This window comes from Callospermophilus lateralis, unplaced genomic scaffold, assembly GCF_048772815.1.
Source record: "Callospermophilus lateralis isolate mCalLat2 unplaced genomic scaffold, mCalLat2.hap1 Scaffold_109, whole genome shotgun sequence".
Classification (NCBI taxonomy): domain Eukaryota; kingdom Metazoa; phylum Chordata; class Mammalia; order Rodentia; family Sciuridae; genus Callospermophilus; species Callospermophilus lateralis.
This window is the reverse complement of record NW_027511135.1, coordinates 4,327,485-4,343,749: the sequence shown is the minus strand read 5'-3', so window position 1 is coordinate 4,343,749 and position 16,265 is coordinate 4,327,485. Positions and strand designations below refer to the sequence as shown.

The 16,265-nt window shown below is 34.1% G+C and overlaps 1 pseudogene; it reads right to left on the bottom strand.

The window, feature by feature from the left end:
* Positions 1 to 6,793: 6,793 nt before the first annotated feature.
* Positions 6,794 to 6,995, bottom strand: LOC143640021 (U2 spliceosomal RNA; annotated as a pseudogene).
* Positions 6,996 to 16,265: the final 9,270 nt, after the last annotated feature.

Sequence of the window (16,265 nt, the reverse complement as noted above, 5' to 3'; positions counted from 1 at the left end):
TAAGAAAAATTAAAAAAAAATACACAGAAAAAATCATACCCAACACCTATTCCATGAGGACATCCCATCCAATAGAAGTCTGGACTCTAAAAATTCTGACTGTTCTGGGCAGCAGTCACTACTGGTAGACCATAGCAACAGAAGTGCCTAGAACCTAGAGGTTGCACCATCATTACTACCCCAACTGTCAGAATAGATTCTCTGCATTCATATCACTTAATACATTTTTTTACATGATATGTGATTACAGTAGGTTCTTTCTGAAAATTTCTTCCTAGGCTAGATAAAAGACAACTGCAAACATAGGCATTTGCAACCTAGTTCATCAGAGGCAGATTCTCCTCCCACACAAATTTATGAGGCAGAAAATACTGCCAGAGACAAGAAAAGAGATGATTTAGAAACTTGGAAAAAAATTGATGGATAGACAGATTATAGGATGCAGATAAATAGCAAAAGGTTAATATATAGCAATTTTAAGAGGCAAACTTTCAAAAATCTAAAGAAAAAAAAACTTTATCAACTGAATTCAAATGGAGTGTACCAGCACCATTATGTAATAGATATCGTGTTTAGCCCTATATGATGAAGCAAATGGAAGGAACGTAGAACTAATACTTTTTAAAATCTATTAAGTGATAATTATTTACTTTATCTTTTCCAAAAGCATTTGTCTTCAATGATTTGACAATTTTGTTGGGAGACAAAATTGCTCTAGTCTTCTAAAAGCAAAGAAAAATTATAATGTAATATCTTCTAAACTCTCATAAAAATAAAAATAGACTGTGTTCAAGGCAGGTGATACATATATATTTGTGGACATGTAAGTAAAAGTTGTTTGGGTACATAATAAAATGCAAGAGACAATAAAGATATTAAAGCTATAATAAAAAAATTATTTTAAAGATAATTAAAAATATTTGTTATATGAAAACCTTACCTCCTAAGAACTCTTCACCATGTACATCCCTATCTTCACATATGTGTTAAATGTTTATCCTAGTAGCCAGCTACATATGAAGAATCACAGCAAAGACAAGTAAGAAAAAACAAAACAAACCAATCAAATGAAATAAAAAGCAAAATGAAGGCAATGAAGACAAATAGCAAGGCAAAGAAATTGCAAAGCACCTGAGAAAAGTTGGCAAAATACTGCAATAGATGACTTTCTTTTCCAAATGCAAAATGTTTGAATCAATCAAAAATTAATCAATAAAAGTATTCCCTTCCCATTCTCCTCAACAATAATTCCAAATATTTATTACTCTTTATAGCCCAGAGCTTTTTCAATTACAATATAGAATTTGCCCCCTATTTCACATGAAAATTCACCCTAAAATGTTGCATGCTACTACTTTGATCTAGTCTTCTAAAAGTTCCTTTCAATGTTTCAATCCCATCCACTCCTTTTTCCCTTAGGACTCATTATTCCGGCCTCCTGCATTGCCTCCTAAAAACAGTGCCTATAAACAAACTTAACTGCTTGCATTCATTCTCCACTTTCCCATTTCAAACTCTCAGTACCGGTTTTCTCCTCAGTTCTTAAAATTTGACTTCACTGACCACAGGTTTTTGAAAATAGAATCATTAAATCTTCTAATCTGCTCTCAAATACCAAGTTCAGTAGCAATTGTTTCATATTTCTCCCATGGGGCTTGCTTGACACATCTAGGAAATGTCTATAACACCATCTCTAGTTGCTTAGTAAGCTTGAACTGACATGGGTTTCCTCATTGACATTAGTATGTTTTCATTGCTTTCCTGACTTCTCTTAAGTTCCTTTTCCTGTCTACCACCACTTGACACTGTTTTTATTTGCTGTGATTTCATACTCCATTTGTTGTTCTTATTAAAGACTTACTGAATGATTCTGATTCCATATATAAGTTTTATATTCTCAGCTGCTCCTTTTTCTGAACGTTTTATATTATACTTAATTGCTATTTCACCTCTGTTCCTGATTTTTACAGAGATGATACAATTATTCCATGTCACAAACAAAAGTCACCACCTATTTCTACATCCTCCTCCTTCTTCATTTATGTTTGCATTAGTGCCACCAATGAACATACAATCACAAGTCATCTCTCTGCATCCTTTCCACACTGTTTAGTCCACAAGTCCAATAGAGTTGTCTAATAAAAACTTTTTAATATTTTTTTTAGTTGTAGTTTGACACAATACTTTTATTTATTTATTTTTATGTGGTGCTGAGGATTGAACCCAGTGCCTTGCATGTGCTAGTTGAGCACTCCACCACTGAGCCACAACACCAGCCCCTAAATATTTTCAAATCCATCTTTTCCATCCTCACAACCCTGTTATATTCTATTCCCTCATTACTTCTCTCACTGTCATACAAAAAGATTCCAAAAGTTAACAGTGAATAATTTAATTTATAGTTGTCTATCCTACTCTATAGGCAACAGAACATATAAAACATAGTAAATGTAAATAGCAAATTCTTTTTAACTGTGTAAAAATTGTTTACTACAAGTTTAAATTTTATAAAATCTGAATTTGTATTAATGTATTAAAATAAATGAGGCATTTATATTTTAAAACTCTGCTCTTTTAATTAAGAAGCTTTTTAAGGAACATTTTTGAAATTAAGATCTATGAATATTAGTGACCTGAAATAAATTAATATCCATTTTTTAAAAAATGTTAAAAAATTAAATAAACTTGAGAAATAACCAGATAAATGAAATTTCTTTCCTACAAAACCTAGTAGAAACTTTATTATGCTAACATGTATTAAGACTTCTAAGAGGAATATATCATCTTTATTATTTCATAAGTATATTTCACCAAGGAGTCTCTTTATCATAGTATAGTTATTAACAGAAAAATAACACCTTTTAAAAATTTTAAAAACTAAAGTGTTAATAAAAACAAATTATGCTTACATATAAACAATATGAAATTTTAGGTTGTATAAATCAAAATTAATTTTATATTATTAGGTTCTTCGCTGAAAACAAGTTTCCAGTCTTTTCTAAATATACTGATTTATGAACAGCAAATTAAGACACAGAGTATGGAGAGAAATTGAGTTTGAAATCATTTTGCATATAAAGTGTGATTCCCTTTGGAATTTATTTAAATCCTTCTGAGATATGCATCCACAATATTGCTAAGAAATACAGGATTAGGCTGGAATAAATTAGCAAGATGATTAATTAAACCAGAAATATTTATCATTATTAAAAAGTGATATCTCAAGGAATCTAAAAACCTATCTTATTGGACTCTTGCTAAATCTAGACTAAATTCAATATACTTTGTATATTAAACTCTAGTTTCTTTGTAAAATACAGGAACAGGAGTTTAAAAAAGTATATGATGTGGTTTAGAAAATGGCATGTGTGGATTTCTGAATTCATGTATAATCTCTCATTTTGTCCTTCATTTACAGAAACAAAATGATCATGTGAAGTCTCCAGGAGTCTTTGAAAGGTGCAGAAAATTACCAGATAAGTGAGTCTGGTTTGCTTGATGTTCCTGTAGATATCATCTGAACCTACACTTCTGAATGTTTCCTATCATTTTGGTAAAGATGGAGAACAGTTCAGGTGACTACATATACATTATTCCTTTACATCCAGATAACTTTTTTTGAAAGATAGAGACCTGTTGATTTTCTTTTGGAATAAATTAGGCCCAAGCTATACATCAAAAAGTATAGAATTAGTAATAATGCAATGGTAGGAACATCTCAACTCTTCAAAAAAAATTACATGGGACAAATTCCTTAAATATCAAAATTTTCATGGTAAAAGTGTACTGATGACTTTCATTATAAAAAATTCCAAACATGTGTAATAATAGAAATGGTATAATAAACTCCCAAGTACCCACCTGAAAAAACTTGTGGTAAATTTTATTTCAAGAATGTCTCTGATCCTTTCTGGAATCTGAATTTTCTGGGGTAAATATAACACATTTTATCAATTTGCCTGTAAATATTTTAAGCCAATTTCTAAAGAACAGAATAATTTTATAAATGTAAACAATACATTAAGTGCTTCATATCTGTGAATTCCACATTGATAGGTTCAGAGATACAAGATGGCAACCAATCATGGATGGGAAATATTTAAAAAATAAAAAGTGTCTGTACTAAACTTTTTAAAAATATTTTTTTAGTTGCAGATGGACACAATACCTTTATCTTATTTACTTATTTTTATGTAGTGCCTCACATGTGCAAGGCAAGCACTCTGCCACTGAGCCACAATCCCAGCCCCATGACTGAACTAAACTTGTAGAGGTTTTCTTGTCATTAAACCCTAAACAATACATTGTAACAACTATTTGCATAGTGTTAAGTATTTTAAGTAGTGTGGAGAGGAATTAATGAATACAATAGAATATGTATAGTTATATTCAAATACTACTTTTTTCATTTTATATAAAGAACTTGAATATCTGTAGATTTTGGTAATGTCAGGGGGTCTGAGAAGCAATCCCTTATGAATACACAGGGAAGACTTTACTACTGCCCCTCTTTTAAAAAATAAATAAATAAACATAAAGATTCTTCACTATCATGAAATACGAAACAAGTGTTCAGATTTCATGATTATGTTTCAAATGCATATATTTAATATTATAGTTTGCTTAGAATTAAATTTTAAAAGTTCATAAATTGCAAATGGCTAATGTGTCCATTAATTACTTTGTTTCTTTACCAATGCTCTTTTTCACTAAAGCCTCCACAATAAACTGAGGAGGATTGGAATGAAAGCCATTTATAAAGATGGGGAGAACTGAGAACAGAAAGCCATTATTTGGTATCCAACTTCACCATCTGCTTAAGCACTCATTTTGCTGTGCTAATTCTGTGACTATAAGAGCAAGGAAGAAGAGAACTGGAAAAGGGGTGTTGGGAGATGGGGAGTCAGAGCTGTTGAGCAGCTGAATTTTATTTATTTGTTTGTTTGTTTGTTTATACTGTTTGGAGGACTCAAGGTATGTATTTCCCAGGAATCAAGAAGACCATGTAGGAGGAACAGAACTAAAGTTCCTCAGTCATTGTTATGCACAAAATGGTTACGCACTGGGACAGAGAGCTCTACTGGCAAGAAAGCTAGAGAGATGGTTCCTTATGAAGGTATGGAGCTCCTGTTGGAGCTGAGGGAAGTATGGAATTCCACCATGACCCTTCTACATTTCTAACCTATGCACTATTAGAGCAAATCAGCAACTGGGAAGGGAGGAAGAAGTGGTGGACCATACTACAGTCAAACAGATCATACATTTGTCTCTTTCCCTCTCCTTTCTCAGGCTGCAAGCACATTAAAATAAGGAGGTCTTGAAAAGAAAGGAGGAGTGTTTCTGGAGCAGAAGACATCTCCCTCTTTCCCCACCCTCCAACACTCCAGCAGGACATGGCTCTCAGCTCAAGTCTATGTGCAGAGGTGATATTCAAATGAGATGATACAAAAAAAGTCTTATAATGAAGTGGATTTTAAATAACCAGAGTGAATGAAAAGTTGTGAAATCTGTCAGAGATGTCAATAAGAACATTTTGACAGATTGCAGTGGAAGGCAGTGATTGTAGAAACACAAATTGCTTCATGTTTACACCCCCCACTGAGTTGAGACTACTGAAAAAAACAGTTTGATGTGAATTTCATAGCACATGGTCCCTAAACACAAGTTAATTCCTTCTGGGGCTTACCAGAGAAAGAGCAATCTGTTTTAGTTTTGGGAGGAAACTGCCGGTGTCAGCCTTGCTGAGAGACACTAAGTCTGTCTGCAACCTGGAACCCTCCTAAGGAATTTTCAATAGCAGTTTTGACCCCAAACGATGTTTTCCTGCATGCTTTCTTGTACCATGCATACCATTTGAAAAAAGCACACTCATGCATTGCTAGTGGGACTGTAAATTGGTGCAGCCAACATGGAAAGCAGTATGGATATTCCTTGGAAAACTGGGAATGGAACCACCATTTGACCCAACTATCCCTCTCCTCTGTCTATACTGAAAGGACTTAAAAACAGCATACTAAAGGGACACAGCCACATCAATATTTATAGCAGCACAATTCACCACTTGAAAATTGCAGTTTCTTGAGGACACTCTGTACATGATTCTCAATTTTTTCAGGAAAATTAAATTCATAGTATCCTGGCTTTTACTTGCCTGACACATTGAACTTCCACAACAGAGAATATTCAGAGCCAAGGTAGTTAAAAACTAAGAATCATCATCAGTGTAGCATTTCCTCAGAGAATGTTTTAAACTTTATTCCCATTTATTTGATATATTCTGGTCATTTGTTAAGAAACTGTTTTCACAAAGATATTATGCCCAGAAAATTAAAGATATATTCTTCCTTCTTACTCAATGATGAGCTTTAACATACTTTCCTTCAACTCACCTTCTTCACACTGAGAGTTGAAGTGCTGGTAGCTGGATATTTTGGGGAAGGGCTCAATATCATAGTAACTGGTCTTAAAACCCTAGAAAATTCCCAAGGACGTATAAGAAAATTGTTAAATTTCATGTTCTCCTTCAACGGTCCACTTATCCATTAAGTAAGCATGGGACGATAAGGTCATGCAAGGTGTCTCAGCAAAAGATAAGTCCATTGTGGGAGGATTGAGTAATCTTGGTTAAACCTGAGTGCACAAGGTTTAAGGTAGACTAATATGGTTTCAAAGTCCTCACAAAACAAGGGAAATTAGTATACTTGCAGATGAGTCCTAACCATTCAACTCATACGGTTATTGCAAGGTCTTAATTGGGGGATGATACTTTGAAATATTTTGTGTAGCGCATGAGATCTCATTTAATTCTCTTTGGGACTTAATGCAATGCAAAGTAAGCAATAATGGCTTCTAAACTGTTTTATCGAATTGTGCTATATTGCCATTACCTTTCCTATAAAAGAGCCTAACGTGCCTAGTTTAACTTTCTAATTAATTTGCTACAATGATAAGAACAAATACTACACTTGATCTTAGCCAAAAGGCCAAGAAGCTATCGATAATCTATTCACTACTAATGGGAATTAACAAACTGAGACAACCTGACATGTTAGAAGTACTTTTCCTTAGTATTTCTTTCAATGTTATAAAATATCTCAATATTTTATGCAATTAGGATAGGATTGAAAATCCATTTCAAAACTTTTTCATTGAATTTGCAGAAGACGCATACCCTATTCCGCAATTCAAAGAGCATCTGAGTTTTTTAATCTTTTTAAATTTTTTCCTGTGGAGGGGGTACTGGTAAATGAACTCAAGGACACTCAACCCCTGAACCACATCCCCAGCCCTATTTTGAATTTTATTTAGAGATAGGGACTCACTGAATTGCTTAGGACCTCACTGTTGCTGAGAGTGGCTTTGAATCTGTAATATTCTGCCTCAGCCTCTAGAGCCATTTGGATTATAGGCATGTATCTCAATGCCCAGCTAGTTTTTTTTTTCTGCTCTATTTTATATATTTTTTTTATTTTTTATTTATTTTTTAATTAATTTTTATTGTTGGTTGTTCAAAACATTACATAGTTCTTGATATATCATATTTCACACTTTGATTCAAATGGGTTATGAACTCCCATTTTTACCCCGTGTACAGATTACAGAATCACATCAGTTACACTTCCATTGATTTATATATTGCCATACTAGTGTCTGTTGTATTCTGCTGCCTTTCCTATCCTTTACTATCCCCCCTCCCCTCCTCTCCCCTCCCCTCTTCTCTCTCTACCCCCTCTACTGCAGTTCATATCTCCCCCTTGTATTATTTTTCCCTTTCCCCTCGCTTCCTCTTGTATGTAATTTTGTATAACCCTGAGGGTCTCCTTCCATTTCCATGCAATTTCCCTTCTCCCTCCCTTTCCCTCCCACCTCTCATCCCTGTTTAATGTTAATCTTCTTCTCATGCTCTTCGTCCCTACTCTGTTCTTAGTTACTCTCCTTATATCTAAGAAGACATTTGGCATTTGTTTTCTGGGGATTGGCTGGCTTCACTTAGCATAATGTGCTCTAATGCCATCCATTTCCCTCCAAATTCTATGATTTTGTCATTTTTTAATGCAGAGTAATACTCCATTGTGTATAAATGCCACATTTTTTTTTTATCCATTCGTCTATTGAAGGGCATCTAGGTTGGTTCCACAGTCTTGCTATTGTGAATTGTGCTGTTATGAACATCGATGTAGCAGTGTTCCTGTAGCATGCTCTTTTTAGGTCTTTAGGGAATAGACCGAGAAGGGGAATAGCTGGGTCAAATGATGGTTCCATTCCCAGCTTTCCAATAAATCTCCATACTGCTTTCCAGATTGGCTGCACCAATTTGCAGTCCCACCAACAATGAACAAGTGTACCCTTTTCCCCACATCCTCACCAGCACTTGTTGTTGTTTGACTTTCTAATGGCTGCCAATCTTACTGGAGTGAGATGGTATCTTACGGTGGTTTTGATTTGCATTTCTTTGACTGCTAGAGATGGTGAGCATTTTTTCATGTACTCGTTGATTGATTGTATGTCCTCCTCTGAGAAGTGTCTATTAAGGTCCTTGGCCCATTTGTTGATTGGGTTATTTGTTATCTAGTTGTCTAATTTTTTGAGTTCTTTGTATACTCTGGATATTAGGGCTCTATCTGAAGTGTGAGGAGCAAAGATTTGTTCCCTCTTTACCTCTCTTATTGTTTCTTTTGCTGAGAAAATCTTTTTAGTTTGAGTAAGTCCCATTTGTTGATTCTAGTTATTAACTCTTGTCCTATGGGTGTCCTATTGAGGATTTTGGAGCCCGACCCCACAGTATGTAGATCGTAGCCAACTTTTTCTTCTATCAGATGCTGTGTCTCTGATTTGATATCAAGCTCCTTGATCCATTTTGAGTTAACTTTTGTGCATGGCGAGAGAAAGGGATTTAGTTTCATTTTGTTGCATATGGATTTCCAGTTTTCCCAACACCATTTGTTGAAGATGCTATCCTTTCTCCATTGCATGCTTTTAGCCCCTTTATCAAATATAATATAGTTGTAGTTTTGTGGATTGGTTTCTGTGTCCTCTATTCTGTACCATTGGTCCACCCGCCTGTTTTTGTACCAGTACCATGCTGTTTTTGTTACTATTGCTCTGTAGTATAGTTTGAAGTCTGGTATCGCTATACCACCTGATTCACACTTCCTGCTTAGTATTGTTTTTGCTATTCTGGGTCTTTTATTTTTCCATATGAATTTCATGATTGCTTTCTCTATTTCTATAAGAAATGCCATTGGGATTTTGATTGGCATTGCATTAAACCTATAGAGAACTTTTGGTAATATCGCCATTTTGATGATGTTAGTTCTGCCTATCCATGAACAGGGTATATTTTTCCATCTTCTAAGATCTTCTACTATTTCTCTATTTAGGGTTCTGTAGTTTTCATTGTATAATTCTTTCACCTCTTTTGTTAGGTTGATTCCCAAGTATTTTATTTTTTTTTAGGATATTGTGAATGGAGTGGTTGTCCTCATTTCCATTTCAGAGAATTTGTCACTGATATACAGGAATGCCTTTGATTTATACGTGTTGATTTTATATCCTGCCACTTTGCTGAATTCATTTATTAATCTTTCCAGGTCCCAAGTATGGTTTACTGAGTTCTGGGTATCTGAACTTGGACAGAATATTAAAATATGACAATATGTGTCATAATATTTTCTATACAAAAGAACATTTTTCAAAATCTTAAAAGAAGTCTCCAAATTAAGCCCATATGATATTAACATAGACAGACCATATGAAGGAACCTGGTATATTAACCTAATTTGGCCCCAAAGAGGTGACATTAAATACTACCTTGTTGGAGGCTGTGAACGTCTTGGGTAGAGTAGGAAAAGGAGTCCAGGAAGGACACCTTGATACTATCTCCTGCTCCCAGCTTGGTTCCTTATGTGTTGATTCTCCATTTCATTGTTTGAGAACATCTCTAGAACCAGACTTTACACTGCTCTTTCTGTTCCTAGTCAATACAATGCTGATGATATTTTGGTATGTGCTCCGTGAGCAGGGCCTGTCTGCTTGTGACATGGCTCCTGGAGGCCACGGCATTCTGAAAAGTGGCAAAGTCCCAGATTCCTGTGCCAGGTCTGAACCATCTGCACAACCCTAAGGAAATACCATCATTGTGACCTTAGTCGGCCACAGTGGAATTACACACAACCAAATGAGGAAATCCCTGTATATGCAAGAGATTCTTTAAGTAAATTAAGATTCTTAACTGTAATTTTATTTTTATTAATGGAAATAACAACAACCAATAAGACTCTTGATTATCTGTAACTTAGTCTAAAAATTGAGCAAAAGACAAAGAGTCTATAAAAATCTTTCCTGATCTCATTTTAACCTAAATCCACACCTTTGAAAAAACTTAATGAATCAAATAATCAGCAAAACAACTCACATAAAGTAATGTAAAAGCTGCTGGTACAGAATGCTTATGGTTGGGTAGGAATTATCAGCATCAGAATCTATCACCATATAAAAATAAAATAGGCTTAATTCCTAGGAATAAAATGCATTAAGTTGTTGAGATACAGAGAAAATAGAAGAAATGGGAGAAGGCCGCAAAGAACCACATTCTAAAGATCAAGACTCCAATTTAAATTTGATGCCAAATAACAGAGGCTCTGACTAAGGCTAAATAAGCTGGCACTCCAACCATTCCCAGGGAAGGAAAACTTCTGTGAGTCATGTTGGAATGAGAAAAGCCATGTGTTATAAGTAAATGTATCCCACTGGGATGAAATTAAAAGGGGATGGACCAGGATTAAAAATACAAGAACTCAATAAACCTTTTAGAAACTAAAAGCTTCTTATTTTTCCAGATCTGATTGTGCAATCAGCTAGAGGTTTGTAGACCCACTAATATCAGAGTGGGCTGTACTTATCTCTAAGAAGAAAAACTATGGGATTAAGAAATGGTAGAGTTAATTTTCTAGCACTAGTGGTTTTTGCTATATGGAATGCCTTACCAAATACTCGGGGAATTATTTTGTTTATCTTGTCTGCCTTAAGTTGTCACTGAGAAATGTCAAGCCTAAATCCCCAAAATAGAAATCAGAGTCAATGTCCAAACTACTAAAGGAAAATTATTTCTCTTGGAAGGCCAAGTCATAGAAAGATTCTAATAAGCTCATTTCCTCTTAATAATCCAATGTTGATATTTTGCCTGATCACATAAATTTTCAGTGAGAAGACATGTATAATTGAACAACAATACTTATCTATTTATACTCTCCAAATGTGGTTTGTGTTAGGTTTTAGTTGCTACTATATAAGAGATCTTAAGAATAAAGAGAAAGGTGATAACTCCTTTCATTCTAACACTGATATAAGTAATCCCTCAAATTATTCCTGAAAGGGTTAACTTTTTCCTAGTTTTATTCATGCTTAAATACATTTTTCACATGACGTTTATGAGGGATCATCTATGGCAATCATCAGGTAATACAAGAACACAGCCCTCCCTTTTCAAGTTGCATACATATGGGTAAAATGACAAGTGCTTAGAGTGATTCAGTTAATGGTCCATGGCCTTAAAATTTGTGAAATATAATCACCTCATTCATCATTTGCAAAAATAAAATTTTTATCTTCTGTAACAGGAAATTAGGTGGCTAAAGGCTGAAAGTACAAATCCATCTTCAACTAATAAGGTATTAAGCGGCACTAGCAGACAGTACACTAGCTTCTCCCAGACTAGGGACACAGAGAAGTGATAAGCCACATGAAATATTCACCATCAGGACTTTCGAGGTAGGCAGATTCACAACAACAGCACACAAGCTTTGTCAGGAATTGTTGAGAGATTGAAAGCATACTTAAAGGATTTATTAAAGCAATAGAGACAACCTCGACTCCAGTTACCGTGATTGCAGGGATTTTTATGGCCATGTGTTTAATCTTCCTGTGTTGTAACAGATAAGTTATGCTTTCCGCTGATTTATGTACAAAGAGTTTTCTCAATCTTTTCTAGTACTATATAGTACTGAGGTATAGCTTTTTGACTTGCTAAGTGAAGCATTAATAGGACTGTCAGCAACAAGATAGAACAGGCAATAAATATTAAGGTTTAATGTTAAAATGATTTATGCTGTAGGGAATATCATCCTAGATTATAAGGTATGATTATTATCTTTCATAATAAGAAATGATGGGAGAAATAGAATGTTGGCAAAGGAAACTTTCTTAAGCTCCCTTCTCATGAAAATATTTTTTACAGGAATATATATGAGATAAGATCTAAATCTTCCAAGAGTAAAGTTGATTCAAATAGGTGCTTAATAAAATATTGCTGTTCTACTATAGGATTTTTGTAAAGGTTGACACTGGTCTTTTAATACTTGACCAATTCATTCACTGAAACTATTTCATAGGAAAAATAATTTGTAGAATGTTTTATGAATGAACTACAGATAGTAGAAAATCCTTCAGGGAATGAAGACCTGAATAAAGGCCCATGATCCTATTCAAGACACCAATGTAATGACAGGTTGATTTATAGACTTAAGTGAGCTCCAGCATCTTTCCCTCCCTGTGTACTTGCATGCTATTTTCTTCTGCCTTGAGTGTTAGTTGCCTATGGGTGTCAAACAAATTGTAGTATCCTGAGATTTATATTAATCTCACAATTACTATGTATCAAAAATACAAGCCTAGCTGAGTAGATTGGCACATGCTGTAACCCCAGTGACTTAGGAGGCCGAGGCAGTAGAAGGGCAAGTTCAAGGTCAGTCTCAGCAACTTAGACTTAGCAGGGCCTTAAGCAACTAAGTGAGACCCTATCTCAAAATAAAATAAAATAATAAGAAGGGATGGGGATATAGCCCAATGGCTGAATATCACTGGCTTCAAACCCTGGTACCAAAAAAAAAAAAATCCAGACTTAATCATGAAACTGCTTATGATATGGCAGTTTTCATCCCCTAGTAAAAGATATCTGACAGGGGGAGGATGACAAAGAGAGTATCCATGATGTGTACTCCAACCTTCACATATCTCAAGGTGCAAGTGGCATCCCATGGCTTTTACAGAGTTCGATTGAACAGAGCAGCCTATGCGGAGAACAGCCCATGTTTTCAAGGGCTAACTCACCCTATGAAGACCAAGAGGTACTGATCATTTGGGATCCCACTTGGATGCCCTATTCTGCCTTGCAGTTTACCCTTACTATATCCTTCCAGTTATATTGAACTTGTAGTAAAGGGATGTTAAAATCTGGAAAGATTTGGCTTCACCCAAATAGTCATTCCAAGTTATCTGAAGCAGTACAAAACAATCCCTACTTTAGGGAGGTCCCTTTATGTTCTGGGCACAGTATCTGTAAAACATTAAGAAAAACAAGGTATGGATAAACATGTTGTTCTGATTTCCTAAGTGGTTACAATATTCACTCTTTTGCCCATTTTTCCTCCTAAGTATTCATGTTTGTAACCCTCTGATCTATTTTGGATTTAAAAATATATTCAGCAGAGTTACCTTTAGGAATGCCACCCAAAACAGTAAGCTTTTGAGGAGAGTGGGTCTTCTTTTTTAAAAAGCTCTAAAGTTAATTTGGAAGGGCATAGAAATAAATGGAGTGCAACAGTTGGTGTCGCCAAGAATCCCAAAGGGAAGGGTTGTGTGATAAAAGACAGTTCGAACTTCTAAGATGGCATTAAACAGAACTGAGAAAAACCTAGAAAGTGAGAACATGTTCCTCTGATTTTTTTCCTTTAATTTTGGATAAATGCTATTCAATACATAGATTTTCAACTAGGGAGGCACTTTTTTGACTGTTTACTACATTATTCTTTGATCACTAAAATGCATATCAACAATCAATAAAACTGTAACTTTCTCAATTCTTTAAGAGATAAGATCATTTATTAATCTGTTTGTAGGGCATGGAGGTCTGGAATTCATTGCTTTTCTGTTATATTTCCCCATTAGAACAAGATTGTGGAATCTTGTCTATTAGAAGTAAATAAATGCTACTTAATTATTTTATTATAGAGAACCTCCTATTCACTTCAGTTTGCTATAAATTTAATCCAATTTTATTTAATATTGAATGCCTTAGAATTTTGCCACAAAAATTAAATACAAATATTTAGTGTCCCATGTCATTAGAATTAATTATGAATATAAAGCTGTATTAAAATTCATCTATGTACAGAGACACACATATTTTATACTCTCTCTATAAAAATATATATATGGCTATATATACTTAATGGATATAAAATATCATTAAGATATACAAAATTGCAAAACAGCACAGGAGATTAAGTGGTGGAGGCTTAATATGCTTTTTATTTAATAAATAAACTTTTCCATCTTGTACTTGGAATCCATATGTTGATAAGTTTTACATCAAAACAGAAATTCTGTACCTAGAAAAGAAACAGTCACATAAAGACAAGTTTTCATGCTAAATGAATAATAAATTATAGGTTTTGTATTCCTTTGATTTTAGAAGATGCATAATTTAAAATGATAAATAATTAACATATCAAAGCATTCTAATTTAACTGATGAACAAGAACAGCTAAGGCATAAAGTCGGCTTGCCACTTTCAACACATCTTTATAGTAGAGAAATGTAACAGCTTTTTATTACCAACAATTATGCTTCCAAAGGGTAATTTCAGTTTATCACTTTAAAATATTAGGAAATGTCAAAAAGTTCCATTTCTTATTTGGGGTGTGTAAGTACACCGTGGTGAAAGACAGAAAGAGAGGCATAATTAGCTGTGTGGTATTAACAACCAGCATTTAACTTGGCCTACTTCACTGAAGCATGATTTCTGAGTGGCATTCTCATTTTCATTTCCACACATATTCCTCCTCCAATTTGAGTCTACTCTGTAAACATTAAAAAAACACTAACCCTGGCTTTGTTACCGTCCATTTGGTAGATACTAAAACAGTGCTCTATGGATGTGGTGTGGATGGACATCAATACATTTGTTTATATTTACTCTGGGGACAATCAATAGAAAAACTTCTGTGCTTTTGCAAACCAGGGATGAAGGTCAGCAAGCTAGAAACCAGGCAGACTCTCAGAATTTTTAGCTTGAAGGTGCTAACTAACATTGATTTACCTGGTGTTCTTTATATGGAAATCTCTGTGTTATTCTGAAATATAAATGTTGCTGCTACTAATTCATGCAGATTCTTTTGAGATTAAAGCAGTAATCATGAAATAGTTTTCTTTTTAACTTTTGCTGAAATACTGTTTCCTACCCTTTAAACAAAGAGCTGGTAGAGAAAATAATAATTATTAAAACTCAAAGAGGTAATTATTAGTGATAATGCTGTCCATCATAGCGCAAATGAAAGTTAGAAGAACAGGACAAAACTGACCAGGTACTATTTTCCAGGCTTAGACCAAATCTGTCAATAGTTTGGTTTTTGCATGTAGAAATACAATTTGAAGTAGAGCTCTTCTAGCTCTGATTTGTCACATCAGCAGAAATTCAAGACCTTCTATCAAAGGTCCAGATGGTAACTCTGAATAAACATATCATACCTTACAGTAGCACATGTCAGTTTAGATAAGCCACCTCGGGAAAATGAAGCTTAATGTATCATAAGAAATATAGAAAAAATGGCACCGAAAAGCAATAGATTTCAAAATAAACTGTGCATTTAAAATATTTTCTTCTTTCCACACTTTGATGCCATTTTAAATTCAGAATTATTAACAAGTTGGAAAAAAATAATATGAGTAATTTTACCAAACACATATAGAGTAAACCAATCCTAAAATTCCATTTATCAGTTTTAAAAGCCCAAAGGAATTCAGAAACAGCTAGGGTTACTGGTACGTAAGTTCTCTGATCATAATGGAATAGAACCAAGGATTAATAATATGAATTCAGTAACTTAAAAATTAATTATATCTTTCTAGGTAACTAAAACACATTCTCAAGGCTTGAAATTATAGGCAATTCTTAGGAAATTTGAAAATACTGCGTTAGAATTTCTGAATGTGTCCAAAGCTTCAATTAGAGGAAAATTCATAGTGTCAAATCCTTCCAAATCAACACATAATGTAATTTTAGAAAACACACACACACCAAAAAAATAAGGCAAACAAAAATAAAATAAGAAAAAGAAGATGGGGAATTACAGTGCAAAAGAAAAAGGGAAACTGATGACACTATGAATTTTTTTTTAAATTTACAAATCTAATTAACAAAAGAAAAAAAACACAAGTATAATAGCTTTCGAAAGATAAAGTGAAATAACAACTCTAGATTTAAAAAA